The sequence below is a fragment of the Panthera uncia genome, assembly GCF_023721935.1.
Source record: "Panthera uncia isolate 11264 chromosome D3 unlocalized genomic scaffold, Puncia_PCG_1.0 HiC_scaffold_8, whole genome shotgun sequence".
NCBI classification, from domain to species: domain Eukaryota; kingdom Metazoa; phylum Chordata; class Mammalia; order Carnivora; family Felidae; genus Panthera; species Panthera uncia.
In genome coordinates, this window is record NW_026057586.1 from 84,864,403 (window position 1) to 84,883,031 (window position 18,629).

Consider the following 18,629-nt stretch of genomic DNA (forward strand, 5'->3'; position numbering starts at 1 on the left):
CAGGGGCCCCCCGCCGAGCAGTGGGGCCTCCAAAAGGAGTCCAAAGCCAGGCCGGTGGGGCCCCGCCACGTCCCCTCATCCCTGTGTTCCCACATTCACAAAATAAGGTTAATCACGGTGCGGACTTGGTGGGGTCATTGGGAAGATGAGATGAGATCACGTGAGAGAAGCGTCCAGCACGGGCCCCGGGGGGCTGGGCAACACTCACTAAACACCAGCAGCTGCTCTAATGGCTCACGAGACTTGTGTCTGACTCGAGGCTCCCTGCGGGAACCTGCCGGGACTCTTCGGAGTGGGGAGGACAGCACTGGGGCGGGGGGGGGGGGGGGGGGGGGGGGGGGGGGGCTGTAGGCACCCAGGAGGAAGGCTCCCGAGAAGCAGCACAGGGGCAGGCGGCCCACACGGTCACCCCCTCGCTGATGGGGCCGGGCCGCCAGCCACCAGTGGCCTTGCAGAAACAGCAAGGAGCGCCTCCTCACTCGGTCCTGCTCCTCACCTGCTCTGAGGTGCCTGACTTCACGGCAGGATCCCCTTCCGCAGCCACTTCATTAGGAGACGGGCTTCCAGAAGCGCCCGAGTGATGCGTGACCCCGGGAACAGCCGCTCAGAGGCAGGACACAGGTGAAACACACGGCCTGAGAGCTGCCTTCTGTCTCGGAGAGAACAGAGGCTTCTCAGCTTTGCCCACTTTGTCCTCACACCACAGAGGACAGGGAGGTTATCAAGTCCACAAATCTAACTTCTCCACGTAGGGGTGGTGGTTCTCGATGCTGATTACCCTTCTCCCGCACAGGCCTGGGTGGGGGTGAGCGGGGGGCAGGGGGGACACAGAGGCCAGCGTCACCATCTGTTTAAGGCCCAAATGCAAGAAGTGCCTGCTGCCAAACAAACATAAGGGGCGGCCCTGCTGATATATTTTATTTATTTATTTCTTAAGACTTTATTTTTAAGGAATCTCTACACCCAACGTGGGGTTTCAAACTCACAGCCCCGAGATCGAGAGCTGTGTGCTCCACCGACTGAGATGGCCGGGTGCCTCAATTTTAAAAGACGGCGACGTTACAACCCCCAGGCGGGGCCGCCACCCAGAGCCTTCGGCTGTCAGACCCAGGAAGCCTCGCCCCACATCTCCACCAGCCTGCAATTCCTATGAAGACCAGCCCTCCTCCCGGGGCCACCCACTGTGCACAGGGGACTCCGGCCTTGGAGGGTAACAGCTGCCCCGATCCACTCACAAGCCGGGAGAACGCCCTGCACAGAGAAGCCCTCAGCCATCGCCCCCGCCTTGCGGGGCTGATGCGAGAGTGAAACTTAAAAAGCGCACAAAGCGTCCAGCGGCGCCCGCCTCTGGGAGACGGTCCGGGAGCTGTTTCTCTGCGCCTCCTTGCCCTGCTGCTTAGTTTTGGACCCGGACTTGGCCCTACAGTAAAGCCTCCAGCCAGTGCTCTGCACTCACACTTGGGGGCGGGTGGAGCAGGCCCCACCTGCTACAGAATCTTCCCTGCGACCCCCCGGACCCCTGGCTGTAACCTCTGGACCTCAGAACCAGCCGCGGCTCAGGTGTGGCCTGCAAACAGCTGAGAGGCATGGTGCCTTTCAATCCAAGACTCTATTGTTCACAAAGCACAGCCTTAAACAGGAGGAGTACTAGTCATTCTGTCCGAAAAGAGGAGACAATTAGAGCAAGATTGAACAAATGCTTAACTGCCCTCCCCTAATCCCTGGGTTGTGATCAATCAGGCAGGCTCTAATCTGGGCTCCTTCTGGATCTGCCCGCAGGGCTCCCTGAGGCAGTAGAGGCCACCTCAAAGCAAGGCCTCGGGACATAAACGCTCCAGGGTGCCAGCCGTGGGACCCAGGCCTCCTTCAGAGAGACCACCGTCTTGGCTGGGGCAGAGTATCTCCCTGTCTCACACGGAAACAGGAAAGAAAAGTCACCAGGAAACCTGAAACGGGCACTCTTGCACCTGGTCTCCTAATTCTTCCCTCTCCCTCCCGGGCGGCTGCTCAGGGAAAGGACACCCTCCACCCTCGGGCGCCCCTCTTGGAAGCCACAGTTTGTGCTGTTCACATTCTCTACTCAGTGTTCCCCCGATCCCCTCGGCAGCTCAGAACTCTGCTTGAGATGGAAAATCACCCTTTGATAATGGCAAAAGGGGGGCGCCTGGGTGGCTCAGTCAGTTGAGTGTCTGACTCTTGATTTTGGCTCAGGTCATGATTCCAGGGTCATGGGATCGAGTTCTCCACTGGCCATGGAGCCTGCTTAAGATCCTCTCTCTCCCTCTCTCTCTCTCAGAGTGCCTGAGGGGCTCAGTTGGTTAAACATCTGACTCGATTTCAGCTTGGGTCATGATCTCATGGTTCGTGGGTTTGAGCCCCGTGTTGGGCTCTGAACTGACAGGAGCCTGCTTAGGATCCTCTCTCTCTCTCTCTCTCTCTCTCTCTCTCTCTCTCTGCCCCTCCCCGGCTCTTTCTCTCAAAATGAATAAATAAACTTAAAAAAAAAAGGATTCTTGGGGTGCTTGGGTAGCTCCGTGGGTAAAGCATCCAACTTCACCTTGGGTCATGACCTCACAGCTTGTGAGTTCAAGCCCCTCGTCAGGCTCTGTGCTAACAGCTCAGAGCCTGGAACCTGTTTCCGATTCTGTGTCCCTCTCTCACTCTGCCCCCTCTCCTGTTTGTGCTCTGTCTCTCTCTCTCAAGAATAAATAAAACGTTTTTTAAAAATTAAACAAAAAGGATTCTCTCTCTCTCTCTCTCTCTCTCTCTCTCTCTCTCTCCCCCCCTCTCTCCCTCTGCCCGTATCCCTTGCTTGCTCTCTTACTCTCTCTCTTGAAAAATAAAACTCGGGCCGCCTGGGTGGCTCAGTTGGTTAAGCGTCCAACTCTGGCTCAGGTCATGATCTCATGGTCTGTGGGTTCAAGCCCAGCACCAGGCTCTGTGCTGACAGCTCGGAGCCCAGAGCCTGCTTCGGATTCGGTGTCTCCCTCTCTCTCTGCCCCTCCTGCACTTGCAGTCTGTCTCTATCTCTCAAAAATGAATAAAAATTTTTTAAAAATTAAAAATAAATAAAAATGAAAAATAAAAATGGAAAACCAAAATGTGGTCCATCCATACAATGGGTATTGTTCTGCCATAAAAAAGAATGAAACACTAACACATGCTACAACATGAATAAACTTGGAAATATGACACTCAGGGAAAGCAGCTGGTCACAAAAGGCCACATAGTGTATGATTCCATTATATGAGATGTCCGGAGCAGGCAAATCCATGGAGGCAGAAAACAGATGAATGGCTGCCAGGGGCTGGGGTTCAGGGAGCAACAGGGGGAGGTGTCTAGGAGTGATGAAAATGTCCTAAAACTCATCGTGGCAATGATTACAGACATCCGGGAAAATACAGTTCCCCTTGAACAACACAGGGCTTATGGGGCTCCCCCCACCCCGAGTGATTGAGGATCTGTGTATAACTTTTGACTCTCCAGAAACGTAACTACTAACAGCCTACTGTTGACCACAAGACTGACCGATCTCACAGTCCGTTAACACGTATTTGGTATATGTTCTATGTATTAATAAATACTGTATTCTTACAATAAAGGAAGCCAGTGAAAAAACAAATTACTAAGAAATTCAGAAGAGGAAATACATTTACAGACCTGTCCCAAATCTATTGAAAAAAAAATCCACGTATAAGTGGACAGTTCAAACCTGTGATGTTCAAGGGTCAATTGTACTAAAAACCATTGAATTTGCACACTTTAAATGGGTGAATTGTAGGGGATGTGAATTGTATCTCCATAAAGCCGTTATCTAAAATATGCAAAAATGGGGCCCCTGGGTGGCTCAATCGGTTGAGCATCCGACTCCGGCTCAGGTCGTGATCTCATGGTTTGTGAGTTTGAGCCCCGCGTCCGGCTCTCTGCTGACAGCTCAGATCTGCTTTGGATCCTCTGTCCCCCTCTCTGCCCCTTCCCTGCTCGCTCTCTGTCTCTCTCAAAAATAAACATTAAAAAAATATTTAAGAAAGTAAATAAATAAAAATAAAACATGCAAAAATCAGACTAGTATTCGTTAACAACTGATGGAAGAGGCTCTTAAGTGGAGGCTCGCTCTGCCCCCAAGCCTTGCCCCCGTCCATCACTCCGCAGCCCCCTCACCAGTGTGACCACAGCTCAGGGGATCGTCAGTCCCTCCGGGGCCAGCACTGGGAGGGAAAACAAGGAGACGCGGCTCTCCTCACCCACCCACCCCGGGGAACCGGAGAACAGGCGGTAGTGGCCCTGGCCCTGGGCTGCTCCCAGTTTTTTTTAAATGTTTATTTATTTTTGAGAGAGAGAGAGAGAGAGAGAGAGAGAGAGAGAGAGAGAGAGAAAGAGAGAATGAGCGGGGGAGGGAAAGAGAGAGGGAGACACAGAATCTGAAGCAGGCTCCAGGCTCTGAGCTGTCAGCGCAGAGCCTGACGTGGGGCTCAAACTTGTGAACGCAAGATCATGACCTGAGCCGAAGTCGGATGCTTAACCGACTGAGCCACCCAGGTGCCCCTGCTGCTCCCCATCTTTAAAGTTCCCAACCCTGAGACCAAAGGCCATAACACATTGACCTCCAGCTGGTTTGTGGGAGAACAGGGTCTGACTACAGGTTGGCCGTGCCTCTCTCACCTCTGCTAAACCAACAGCAGCCACAGACAGCAGTGATGACGCCTGATGCCAAGAGGAATGAAAAGTGTGTATTATTCTGGGGCAGGGGCCAGGCACCCTGGACAAGCCCCGCTCCCCCAACGCCCACCCACCAGCACCAGCTGGGGGACAGTGGCCAGAGAAGACCGGGGTCCACGGTGAGGAATCCGAAGTTTGCAGAGGCAGAGCCGAACCCCGTCGGCACCTGGTCATCTCAAGGACAAAGCCTGCGACCCCGGCCAGAGACTGGGGTCTGAGGCTGCAGCTGGCCCAGTGCAGACGGGGAGGACGTGAAAGCCTGGTCGGGGCGAGTGCACCCCAAAACACCGTCAAACAGGCCAGGTTTCACCCCGCCACATGCGGCGGCTGCCTCTGCCCACATTACAAGCTTTCTACGGAGCCAGGTGACTTCTTTCAGGGGCGCTTATCTCCTTTCAGCCTTGCCAACCCAGGCCGACCCTACATCCCGAGGGGCCATCTCAGCTCAGGTGACCCATCAGGGGAACGGAGCTGAGGAGGCACAGGGAAGCCGCTCGGGCCTCTCCGCGCACTTCCCTGGGCCTCGCTTCTGCGTCTGTGCCACCGCCATCTCCTTCAAAGGGCAGCTGAAAAGGGCGGGTAAGGCAAGCAACGTGCATTAGTTAGCTCGCCTACCCGGATGCGCTTTCTTTCACCCTCCCTCAAACTCTAGGAGGTGACATTCCCGTTTTGCAGAGTCTGACTGATAAGGCTCCCAGGGTGACAGCACCTGGCAGAATCCAAATCCAAGTTGTCTCTAAGGCTCAGGACCTCAGCCCGGCACTGGCCTGCCTTCCAGACCACACGAGCCGGGCACAGGCCACCTGCTCTGCTCGGCTCAGGAGGCCTAACAGGAAGCAGGTGGGTGAGGGAGCAGGGTTGAGCCAGGTCCACCAGCAAGGGCTGGATGGCCGCAGGGCAGGGCTCAAGGCAAGACAGAGAGGGTCCAGGAGCACCTCTGGGGGTCCCCAAGGGCCAAGCAAGGGCCCTCAGCTTTCCACCTTCCTGGGCCTGCAAGGAAGTGCCTTCCACAGGTGCCAGGACAGACCCGAGAGGGCCCGGTGGGTCTGGGTGCGGCCCTGGGAAAGCCCAGGATCTTGCTGCTGCGTCCCTTGGGTGCCTCTGAACGCGTCCCTTCACCCAGCCTCCTCAGGGATCAGTTTCCCTATGATCTTGTGACATAATAGAAAATACATATTTGGTCTTTGCTTCCTTTTCTGGCCTCCGCAGAGCTCCTAAAACTCCTGTGATTTCCTGAATGACAAGAGTGTCTTCTGTATGCTAATGAGCTGGAGGCTGAGCTCCCCAGAGGAAGCCCCAGTGACCAGCCCCTACCCACCCCTTCCCCTACCCCCAGGAGGGGAGAAGGGGCTAGAGATTGAACTAACCACAGTGACAACGATGGAATCATCTGTGCATAAAAATCCCGAACGATAGGTTCAGAGAGCCTCCAGGTTGACATCTGGAAGGGTGGCACTCTCCGAATCCACAGGGACAGAAGCTCCTGAGGTGGGGAGCCTTCCGGACCTCACCTTGCATGCCTCTTCATCGGGCTGTTCATCTGTGTCCTTTATCACACCCTTTATGATAAACCAACAAACATCAGCAAACGTTTCCTGAGTTCTGCGAACCATTCTAGCAAATGATCCAACCGGAGGCGGAGAGAGGGGTGTATGGGAAGCCCGCCTTTGTAGCCAGATTGGACAGAAGAGCGGGGAACCCAGGACCCGTCACTTGGGATCGAAAGGCATCTGAAATGGAAGGCAGTTGTGGGACCGAGCCCTTAACCCATGGGGTCCGTGCCAACTGGGGGGCGCTAGTGTAAGAATGGAACGGACACACAGGACGCACAGCTGGTGTCCACGGAGAACCGGAGAACTGCTTGGCGTGAAGGACCCACACGTTTTGTGTCCGAGGGGTTGCTGAGGACAGAAACGACTTCCTTCCGGGCCCCATCAGAGAAACGGAGGCCCGGCCTTGCGTGGCCTTTGGGAGCGTCCTGGCTCTGATCTTCTCAGCCCCTGCAGACAGACAGCAGGGCTCCAGAGCAGTGTGGGACCTCTGACTCATGCACTCAGTAGTCAACATCACACCCTCTCCCCGAAGGCAGGGTCAGGGCCACACAAATCTCTCCTTTCTTCTATCAAAATACACCCGCAGAATCGTAAATACATGAAAATATTTACATGACCAGATTAACTTCTGGGTCCTGTGGCTCGCTTAAGCAAACATGTTTATCTTTTTGTCAAACAACACTTTAGAGATACTTCTCTTTTGGGGTGCTAGACTCACTCAGCACTAGCGTAAGGAGGGGAGAGCAGTGGCAGAGGCGGAGAGGATGCTGAGAGGCACACGTTGACATCTCTTTATAGCCAGCTGACTCGGGGTTCCAGGGAACCCCAGGTCAAGGGCTGAGACCCTTGGGGTCAGTTATCTTGGCTCCAGACCCGGGTCACCGGCAGGGGGCCAAGCCTGCTGGACAAAGTCACCCCTCCGGTGACAAGGGGAGCCGATGGTGGCTTCACGCCGGGCGTCTGCGGACCGCAGCTCAGCACTGCCATCTTGAGAAATCCCACTTTCTCGGGCGTGCACCCACACGCGTACATCCCGGTTTTACAGGCTCAGTTAAAAACAAAAAAAAAATCTTTCAGGTATGCACTCGACAAAGCAAGATATCGGGACGCTGCCATCAGCCTGCCCCCTCCTCCCCCCGCCTCCGACCTGTCATCCACACGAAGCCAGATGAAGCCCTTTTCTGATACCCGCATCGGAGCGTGACATTCCCGGGATAAAAGCCCCTCCACGCTCCCCTCAGCTCTCAAGAGGACATCCACGCTCCTTAAGCAGCACACGACCACCCACACACCTGGCTCCTTCCCTCCACCCTGCCTGGCCTCCCAGCACACCCCCTAACCAGACTCACAGTGGGACCCACCGTGCCTCCATGCCTTTGCGTAGGCTGTTCCTTCTGCAGGGAAGGCCCTCCCCGCTTATGCCGACCGCACCTCAGCTGTGGGGTGAACTTGGCATTGCATGGGGTGAAGGCAAGTACCAGCACCCGAGACCTTCCTCCCTGGGCTCCCTGCCCCATCCCCACAGGCGTGTAGCACCATCACCACGCTGGGCAGACCCTGTCCCGTCCAGTGTCCAACGAGCTCCTGAGAGTGGGGGTTCATCAGACAGTTCATCTCAGCTCCCTGCCAACACTCGGGGTTAAAGCCACCAGCTCTAGGATCTCTAGGATAACCGTGGGGCAGGGGCATAGCCCCTCCTCCTCTGCAGGCCCGGCCACACCCCCACGCAGCAGCTGCCCACTCCCCATGTGCAGGCAGCAAGCCCTCGGGCAGGGTCTATGCAGGCAGTGTTACCAAGTGTGACTTCTCCCCCGCACCGGCTCTTCTCGCACACTCCAGCTCTCAGCCTCTGTTGGCCAAGGCCACAGGAGGCGAGCGGGCTCACGGGAAGCCGCTTCCCTGGCTCGGTGATTGCACAGAAACAATATTTTATTCACGGGGAGCTCACAGGATTCTTGCCAGCTTACCGACTACTCTCCTCGTCCATGAGAAGTATCTCTCGGGCACGCGTCCTGTTCCTCACTCTACGCCAGCCCCAGCTACCTGCTCCCGCCCAGGAGGAGGCAGTGGGGAAATGGGCAGGAAGGAAGACAAGAGAGAGGAAGGGAAAGGTCCAGGGAGCGACTGGACCCCTCCCCTGCAACGCCAGCCTAAACAAGGGTCACTCCCTCGACTGAGCAGTGAGGACAGGGAAAGCAGAAGATAAACAAAGCTGTGCTCTTGTCAGGAGGGTGGATCCAGGCAGGGAGGAAGCAGAAGAGGAGACTGGCATGAGGCTTGAGAAAGCCTCGTTGCCGCCCGGGCCCCAGAACCACCTATGGCCCAGCCCTTGTCTGCGGGCAGCCCTGCAACAGGAACCAGGCCTTGGGGAGACTGAGCTGAGGAGAGGAGCTGAACCAGACCACGGTTCTTAGCACAACATCCTGTCCCTCCGCGTAGCTGTCCCTAGGACTCCCGCGGGGGCCACTGGCCATTCCCCTTTGCAAGCTACTCTAAGGAGCGCTACGGGGGAGCGACTCCCAGCAACCAGCCCATCTGCACGAGGTCCCGACACACCTGCATCCTCCCCTCTCCCTCCTCTGCCCCCCGGGGCCCCCAGGCACACGTGGGCTTTGGGACGGAGTCGGCAAGGAAATCTGTCTTTCCACACACGGCTGGTGGCGGCGTGGCTGGGGGGGTGTTCTAGCAGACTTATTTATAGCCAAGTACCCCGTCCGCACACTCTCCAGCACTGCCTGCCTGCTTGCCTGCCACTGGGGCTTTTCAATCCGTGTCTATATTTATCCCCCGAAGCCGCTGGGATAATGGTGCAGCCAGAAATAGCCTTGAAGACATTCACGTGAAGATGATGGGCAGGTCCCCAGCTCCCAGGCTGACCTCACCCCCGGCATCTGCTGCTTGGCAGTGGGTAACAGGGAACAGCTGGATGGGCCGGCAAGGCAGCTGAAGCCAGATGGGAACAACATAATCCCTCTCTCCCTGCCGGCCACGGCCCTCTGTAGTGGTGCGGTGGACGAGTACCGAACAATACATCTCAGCTGCCGGGCTACAGGGAGACCAAAAGTGACGTGATCTCCTGATGGACGTCAGCGTGTTAATCGGCTCAGAGACAGAACGGAGACTCAAAGGGAACGGGCAGGAGGGCTCTGCAGGTTCCCGGACACGCGCTCACAAAAAAGCAGGTCACCCATGCACCAAGGTTGCAGGGACACGCCCTCCCGCCTCACCCCCTCCCACCTGGACACAGGCACTCAGCTCACAGTGGAAGTATGTGCACGGTCTCCAGCTTACCCAGCCACTTTCCACCTCCTGGAAGGGAGGACAGTTCGGAGACAGCCTGGCCAGGCAGGGAAGAAGAGCAGGCACCTTAGGGGAACCGGTGGGCCTTTCCTGGTCCTTAGTTTCAGCATCCTGGAATAAGTCACCTTCTGGGATAGGGGACAGGCGCTCATTTGAGCACCTGATGTAGTAATAGAGGAAGGAACAGAGTGCAGCTGGAATAGAGAGAAGGCACCAGCTGATAGCCTGATGGGGAAGATTTCATAGAAGAGGGGGCATTTTGGTTGGCCTTTGAAGGATGCATAGGAGTTTACCAGGAGAGAAGGGGGAAAGGCACAGGGAGTATCATGAGCCAATGATTTAGTACTCAAAGTGCATGGTCTGACTGGGGAATGGCAGTGGTAGGAGTGCAGGGTCAAGGGTGGTGAGATGGAGTCAGACTAAGAAGGGCTGGGCCCCATCGCAGATCTCAGGAGCAGAGCCTTCGAGCAAATGGGATTGAGGAGGCTCACTCGGCATCCTTGTGGCTGTATCTGTGGCCTGGGTGGGGCGTTCTCTGACAGGGCCTCTGGGCTGGTCCCTGACACCTCCACCCAGTATGGATCTTTAGCCCCTGGGAGACCTACCCTCTCCCTCCTTCCCAGTAGGAGCCCTCGCCCATTCTGGCCCAACTCTCCATGTCTGTCAGTATTTTTTAAAATGTGGGGGCGGGGCCTGGGTGGCTCAGTCAGTTAAGTGTCCAACTTCGGCTCAGGTCATGATCTCGAGGTGGGTGAGTTCGAGCCCCGAGTTGCGCTCTGTGCTGACAGCTCAGTGCCTGGAGCCTGCTTGGATTCTGTGTCTCCCTCTCTGCCCCTCCCCCACTTGTTCTCGTTCTCTCTCTCTCTCTCTCTCTCTCAAAAATAAACATTAAAAAAGGTTTTTTTTAATGTGCACTGTAAAATGGGACAGCTGCTTTGGAAAAGCCTGCAGCTCCTCAAAATGTTAAAGATTGAGTTACCATATGACCCAGCAATTCCGCTCCCCAGTACATACTCAGGAGGAATGAAACAGAAGTCCACACAAACGCTTGTACATGAGTGTTCACAGCAGCGTTATTTGTAATAGCCAAAAATAGAAGAGAAGCACGGATAAATCCTGAAAGATGATGCTGAGTGAAAGAAGCTGGTCACTCAAGGCCAAACAGTGTATGATCCCATTACACGAAATGTCCCGAACAGGCAAATCCATAGGGACAGAAAGCAGATTAGTGGCTGCCAGGGGGTGGGGGAAGGGGAGTGACAGCAAAGGAGTACGGGTTTCTTTTTGGAGTGATAAAAATGTTCCAAAAATCTCTGATGGTTGCGTAAGTCTGCGAATATATGAAATCTCATTGAATTGTACACTTTAAATGGGGGAATTGTAAGCTCCATAAATTATATTTCGGCCCAGCTGCTTGCTAAAAAATCACCAAGCAGTACAAAACCAGAAGCGTACAAGCCCAGCATGCTCGGGGAGACAGAGCAGGGGGAGTCCCTCTTGCCTAGGGCGGGGGCAGGGGGGGGGCAGGCTGGGCAGGCTTGGCGGCCACACTGTGGCATTCCGCTGGCTGTTCACGTCCCCAGCCAGGCCTGTCCCCAGCTTCCTGTGTCATACACAGAGCTTAGGAGCTGGCACAGCATGGGCCATTCTTGTGTAAAAGAGGGGACTCAGGCCGTCTCATCTGGGGCAGGTGCATCCTTAAACACCCTCCTTCACACTCTGCCTCCACAGCTCCAAGGGTCCCCAGCCCCAGGAGCCTTTCCTGACCTCACAGACAGAAGGAACCGTTTGCTCATGTGCTCCGAGCCCCACACAGATCTGGATCAGAGAGCTCTGCCAACTAGGGGCACAGCTAGCGGTCCCTAGGCAGCTGTAAGCCCTGGGATCTATAGTCAACTCTGCTTGTTTGTGTTAGGCAAGGAACTTGTGTGTATTAAGCACCTACTAAGTGCCAGGCACATGTGAGATGCTCTACACTGGTTTTCTCATTTGCTTTCTTTCCTCCCGTCAGTCCTTTCAAATCTAGGCCATCTTTGTGAAATGCTTTAGTGGTTGAAGAAAACATGTCCCTGACCTCAGATATCCCCTTGTGGCAGGAGTAGAGCGCGGGTCATGGGATGGGCTGGCCCTGGGGCAACTCATGCTGTAAGAGATGTCCCTCCTGCTGAGATGCCACCTTATCTCATCCTCACCCACTTGGTTCCACTTAATAAACTCATTCACAGCAAAGCACCAGGGAGTGGGTGCACCATATCTCCCAAGAGTATCTGTAACTTGAAAAGGGGGCATTTGGGTTGGGCTTTGAAGGACGCACAGGAGTTTACCAGACGGAGAAGGGGGAAAGGCACAGGAAACAGCACGAGCCGATGGCTTTAGTACTCAAAGTGCATGGCCTAGAAGGGCAAAGCTCATCTAGAGGGAAGAGGGGAGGCATGGTTCTCCCCCGTCAAAGCACAACTTGGATTTATTTTTACTTCTGGCACATAGCACAGCTCAGGCACACAGAAGGTATTTAATACATTTTAGATAAATGATGGCCCAACCTAAGGCCATGCCTCCCATCTGGGAACCCACCTCCCAGAAAGCTGCTCGATGAGAACAAGCCGACAAACCCCCTTTTCTCAGGGAGACTGAGCCCAGAGGGGAGGCGTGAATCCCGAAACCCACCACTGATCTGTGGGCACAGCACCCAACCTCAGTTGTCCTAGACAAGGGGTCTACACGTGAGAAGCACCGCAGGAATGAAATCCCCTGTCAAGCCATGTCAGCCCAGGGCAGACAGTCCCAGAGACAGGCTGCAGCCCACAGTAGGGAAGGAAGGGACTCAACAGCTTGTGCCTGGTTTCCTTGCCGTCCTCGCACCTCCTCTGGCCTCTGAGGACGACGCCAACAGAAGGACAGAGGCTGGCTGGACACCGAGCCCACTGGGGCTCACGCCTCTCTTCAGCATGTGGCCGGATCTCCCACTTCTGGGCACCACACTCTTGTTACCCGTGGTCACAGGGCGCTAACCAGAACACAGGGCAATGAGAACCGTTTCTGGAGACAGCTGAAAATCAATCAATGGAAGCAATTTCCAAGCTGTCATTCCTCGATGGTACATTTATTGTGATGGGGACAGGTCAAGTTAAAAGGCCGAAAGAAAAATCAAACTGGGTTTCCCTCCTTTGGCCTATAGTTTCAGCTTCACCAAAGAGAGCCAAAGCAAAATCTGTCTTTACCTTCATGCTGGGGAGTCTAAAGACAACGCCCAGACCCCCCTGTGCAGAGCCGGGAACTTCACAGGCCTTGTTCTGCATTGCGAAGGTCACAAGTGACTTAAAGTTCATCATTAGAGCAGGCTCGCAAGCTAAAAATAAGTCACCAGCCCTATTCACAGAGAGGCACACAGGAAGTCCCAGCGATGAAATTCAAGGTTGCCTCCCAGGGAGTATAATCAAGTTCAGGGTGCCACTGGGTCGTCACAGTTTAAGTGAAACCTGTTCTAGGTGACACAGCTGTAGGGCATTGAGATCCCAGCCCCCACCGACCCTCGTTGCCCCCTCTGTTACAAGAGATGGACTGTGGATTTAGCATGACCCCCTTGGTGTACCGACGGCCTCTGGCTTGTGTTCTCTGGGGTATCTGGAGACTGAAGAATCTGCTCAGTGCCCGGCCTGACCGTGGATAGAGATCCCCCCAGTGTGGACAGCTTGCCACTGTCCCAGGGGCATGTGGGTTCACCTGTCTGTCTCCCCTGAACTGTTAGCTCCTCGAGAGCAAGCACATCTTATCTCTGGCCTGGCACTTGGAAGAAGCTCAATAAAGTGTTAATAAAATGCACGAGAGCACCAACTGATCTGCCCCAGAGCTCAGACATGGCCAACCAACTCAGACCTCTGTCCGACCAAGTCAAAACACCATCCCAGAGAGAGCTGTTCAAGGCCCAGGGCACCCAGAACTCTCAGCTCTCAGAGCCCTGAATTCCTGCCCGCCGGTGCAGTCTGCCAGGACCCCACACTCAGCAGCAGGGTCCACAGCCAGTCCTTCCCTCTGAGCCCTCGAACCCCTGCACGTCCCCCGCCAAGAGCTGTCCATCAGTTCAGCTACAAAAACACTGGACTTGGGGCTGGAAGCCTGAGTCTTGGGCTCTGCCACTAACCAGCTTGCATTGTGACTTTGGGCAGTGACTTCCTTCACCGGTCCTCAGTTTCCCCAGACGGTAAGCAAAAAAAAGCTGACCTCCTGAGTCCTTCCAAGTCTGTGAGAACCTGTTTTCTAAAAGTCCACACCACAGGGCTTGCCCGGTTCCTCAGAGATTCCTTGAGGCCCTACCTTTAAAACATGCCTGGAGCCCAAGTCCCTCACTACCTCCATCGCAGCCCCTCTGGTCCAGGGCCTGCCACCTCGGGCCCTTGTAACAGTCTCCCCGTTGGCCTCCCCTCTTCCTCCCTCCACCCCATCCAGTCCATTCCCAGCACAATAGCCAGAAACCATCCTTTTAAGGCTCAGTGGGAGCCTGGCCCTCCTGGGCACAAACTCCTCAGCAGCACCGTATCTAGCTCAAAGTCAAAGTCTCAATAAGACCTCCAAAGACCTGCTGCATGTGGGCTTTCATTTCTTCTCCAGCCCCTTCCCCTCCCTCCTTCTCTCCAGTTTCAAGAACATCCCGGACAAGCTCCTGCCTCAGGGCCTTTGGACAGGCTGTCTCCTCTGCCTGGATGCTCCTCCTCCAGATAACCTCTTGGCTTTTTCTCCTTCGCTGCCTTTAGGCCTTTGCTTAACTGTCCTGACTTGAGAAGCTTTGTCATTCATTTAGCATTAATTTAGCATTGATCCCCATCGGTCAGTCTTGCATAGTTTGCTGCATTATTTGTTTACTGTATGTATACCCACACTAGACTATAAGCCCAGGAGGGCCAGCATTTTAAATGTTTTATTATTCCTTTATACCCAGCTCTCAGAATCGTGGGTACTCACTAAATATTGAGTGAACATATGGCTACAATGCATTGGATGAATACATTTCGATCATCTGCAGGTTCCATCGTGCTGTTAAAATGAACAGTCTGGGGCCACACAACCTCCAGCTTGAATGGCATCATCTCAGGAGTCCCTCTGAGAATCCCAAGCTCTGGACACTGTCTCCAGGAATCAAAGTGATTGTTCCAGGCAGGTCTGCGGCTCAGGAAACGCGGGGAGGAACAAAGCACGGAAATGACCCAGAGAACACTGACTGGACCTGGTCCCGGTGGGTCTGAGGGTCAGTTCATAAGCAAGTGCTTCCAGACGCCTCCTTATACACATGGCGTCTGTCAGTGCACGACCACGTGGGGAAGAGCAAGAAACTCAAGCAGTGGGCCCATCCTCAAAACCGAGTGAAGTCAGAGATGGGGAAAGAGGGAACAGAAGGCAGCCAGAAGGGGGGTGCCGCCAGTGCCGAGAGCCTGCGGGCAGAACTCCGGGGGAGCCCCGGCCGGGACCACGGAGGCTGAGACAGGGCCACAGCCTGGCCTCACGCGGCCTGAAGGAGGCTGAGCCGGCTTCTCACCCTGGCTCTGCCGACCCTGGAGTGCGAGAGCCGAGTGCACTGCAGCCTGGCTCTCTGAGAGCCACGGTGCACCTGTGAAAACCTCCCCAGGTGACCAGGAGCAGGGACCCGACACGGAGCCGGAGGAACGCATTTCTGCCACCTGGATGAAAACAAAGTATGCTCTCGGGAAGACGCGCACCACCTAGTCAGCGGGCAAAGCCAGGGAATGGCTTCCCAGAGGCCCCTGAGCTGAGGAAGAGCAGAGAGGCCGTAGGTGGGCAGGGAGGCTCCTGCGATCTCTCTGCTGAAAGCCCCTCCACGTTCCGGCCCAGGTGCCGGGCAGGGCTGGCTGCGTGTCAAGGGACCACATAAGAAAAAGAAATATGGCGGAGGGAAGTCAGGAGGGGACAGGAGGGGGACTCAGATCTCACCCAGTTCTCTCCCAAGCACTGTGGGGGGACAGCAAAGGAACACAGGAAGCGGGAAGCATCCTTGCTCTAGGACACAACACGGCGTCCCACGGCCCTGCCTCCTGACCTCGAGCTCCTGCCTCTCTGTGCCCAGGCGAGCTGGCTGCAGCCACGGATCGTCACCAACCTAAACCCTGAGGGGACAGCCGCTAGGGTGGCTCCGGGCAGGGTTAAGCTTCTGCAGGTGAAGGAGAAGAGCCCCTACCCTGCCTGTGGCCTGTGTCCTGGGCTGCAGGGAGGCTGGGAGGCCAGCACGGGTGGCAGGGACAAAACATGTGTGTCAGTGCTGCTGTGGGCTGAGGTCCTGCTGGTGACATCCGCCCTCTTCCTCCTCAGGAGACAGTGACCTTGCTGAGGCCTCACAGAGACAATGGCAGGAAGCGCCCCTCCCTGCGAGTGTGGGGAGTCAGGAAGGAAGTGAGGACCCTGAACCTGTGCCTGCGGACCCTCCCCCACCCCAGGCCCCCATCCGAGGAGGTTAAGGCCAAATGCTAGAAGCTCTGCCCACGGGCTCAGCTCATGGCAAACGTCTTCAGCTTTGCCCCGGGTTGGGTGGGTGCCTGAGGGCAGATGCTGTCCCCCAGCTGGGACGCCCCCCTCCCCCTGCCTCTTTCAGGCAAACCCTCTCTGCGGACGGCCCTGCATCCAAGTCAAGCAGATGAAGAACACAGGCAGGCTAAGCGGAGAAAACAACTCCAGCAGCCCCCTGCCCTGCACCCACCTCACCCCCACCTTCTGGAAGGAAGGGCTCCTGTTCCTTTGGAGCAAGAGCTCCTCTAAAAATAGACCCTGTTCCTTAAGCCCTTTCCTTCCTCACCCCACTGTGGGGACGAGGAGGGGATTTCACATTCTCAGCCACTGGGGAAGGGCTGCCTGCCGATCCCCATCACCCCCTCCACACACTCCTGCCAGCCAGGGCCCAGGGGTCCTGACGCCTGTCATGGCCACAAACTCCCAGGGGGAGTTCAGAGGTGGGTGGGGCAACCACGATCTTCCCCTGTGCAAAGAGCAGAGGTGAGACCGTAGGGCAGGGAGTGTTCCTGAAGCACAACAGCCTAACTCCACGCGGGCAGGACTCCCATCTCTCTGTTCACGGCTGTGCGCCCAATACCTAGAACAGTAGTACCTGGTCTATGTGGATGAAGGACGCAGTAACTATTCACGGGATAAACGAGTAAAGCGCAGGAATCCTGGAGAACTCTTGGGGTTAAGTGGGTCTCCCCTCCCAGATCAGGTGGCCACAAGGCCACCATCTCTAAAACCACATACGTGGGGAATGCAGTTGTAAGGAAGGAAAAAGAACTGCCTTCTGGTAGAAAAGGAAACAGGAAGCAAAGAAGCTGTCGTCAGAGCTCAGGCCTCACAGGCAGAGAAGGGCTCGCCAGGGCCCCGCAGGCCAGCAGGACACAGCAGGATGATGAGCGACCTCGGGGAGGCTCAGGGTCAGGCCTGCGTTCCCCTGCCAGCCCTCCCCCAGACCCACCCTGGCAGCTGAGATTCCGAGACTCTCACACAGTGAATTAACACAAGACAACAAAACAAAAATACAACAGAGCACTCTCCCTTCTTAGCACTTGGAGGCCTTTTTACAGCAACTGGAAAGAATGAGCAGTTACAGAGAAAACAGCCTGCGGTGCCAACATGGAAACCCAGGAGTGAGGGGGACACAGCTGAGGCCTTGTCTGCCCTGCCCTGTTCCGCCGCAAGGAGCAGAGGCCCAGGGGAGGCAAGGGACTGACGTGGAGCCAGACCGCAAGGAAGGGCACAGTCTGAACCCCATCTTTTGGGGAAGTCATGCCATATTTGGAAAACCATGTCATGTGCTTCAGGGTCTAGACTTGGGGTCCAATCCCAAGCCCACCACTGACTTGCTAGGTGACCTTGAGCCAGACACTTGCCATCTCTGAGCCTCAGCTTCCTCGTGGAAAACGGGGTCATAATGGACCCTGTGTGCTCAGCAGGGCCAGTGTGTTCACAGCGTGTTTAGCTGAATAGTGTCCAGAGAGAAGTGTTTGTTGGAGTTTAGAACAAGAAAAGGCAACACCACTTTACCTGCTCTACCCCCCGAAGGCCTTGGCATGACAAAAAGGGGACGGACAGAGGCCTGTGCCAGAGACCCGGGGACAGGAAATGGAATTGGATGGACAAGAAGCCCAGGAGGATCCAGGGCAGAAGGAGAGAAGGAACTAAGCACAGGGAGACTCCACCCCTAGTCCTGGGGCTGCCACTGACTCCAGAGAGGACCTCAGACACGCCACAGCCCCTGCTCGGTTTCTCATCTAGGGAAATGTCTACGTGAAAACACACACAAGGTTTTTCCCATGTCGCCAATCACAGCTCATGGGAAACGCCGAGAGGCAGTGCCCAGCCCCTGCCCTCTGCCAAGGCCGAGGAATCCTGAAACTCCTGTCCTGCCGTATTTCCTGGGGGTGGGGAGCCCAGGCTGGGCCAGGGGGTCCAAGAGAAGAGAAGAGAAGTCCCTCAGGGTGCCCTGTACAGTGGAGAGTCACAAGGGCCACCAGAGGGGGGTTGTATCATATCTGGCATCTAAAGGAACCACAGACAGAACATCAGTCCTACCTACTTAGTGAGCAATCAATATTTGCAAGAAGCAGGATCGATTAATACAATCTACCCCATTAATCAGATAAAGTCAGATGTTTAAGAAAGAGGAAATAGCAAGCGAGCCCCAGCTCCCCCAAACTCCAAAGCCAGTGGGCGGTCCTTACCTGTGGGTCTGCGTCAGAAGGCTCCCTCGACGTCCTGCTGCAGGAGGAGGGACGATTCACTAGGCACACGGAAGGGTGTCGGGGACCAGGAAGCACGAGTCAGCATCCTGCAGGGAGAAGCCCAGTCGGGGAGGAGGTGAGGCGCCTGGGAAACTCACCAGGAAACCCACAGGGCCTGGCCTCATCCTGAGCAACGCCAAAGACCAGAAATTTAGCTGTGCCTAGGGGACAGGACAGGGGACGCTGGGCTGAAGGAGTCTTCTCTCGACAAAGGGGCCCAGTCCTTTCAATCACGGAGGCTGATGCACCCGGCACTGCCCAGGGCTCCCTCTGCTTAGGGAGACAA

General features: G+C 55.7%; 1 protein-coding gene across 9 annotated transcripts in view; it reads right to left on the reverse strand.

Annotated features, from left to right (window-relative positions):
- Positions 1-18,629, reverse strand: part of PITPNM2 (phosphatidylinositol transfer protein membrane associated 2) — a 115,446-nt gene that overhangs the window by 92,537 nt on the left and 4,280 nt on the right. For 8 of the 9 annotated variants that reach the window (XM_049619455.1, XM_049619459.1, XM_049619458.1 and 5 more), the window contains exon 2: positions 18,284-18,390. The gene's annotated coding sequence lies outside the window, so the exon portion shown is untranslated. Of the gene's footprint in view, positions 1-8,239; positions 16,173-18,283; positions 18,391-18,629 lie in introns of those variants that run through there. The other variant, XM_049619457.1, reaches the window with a different exon arrangement.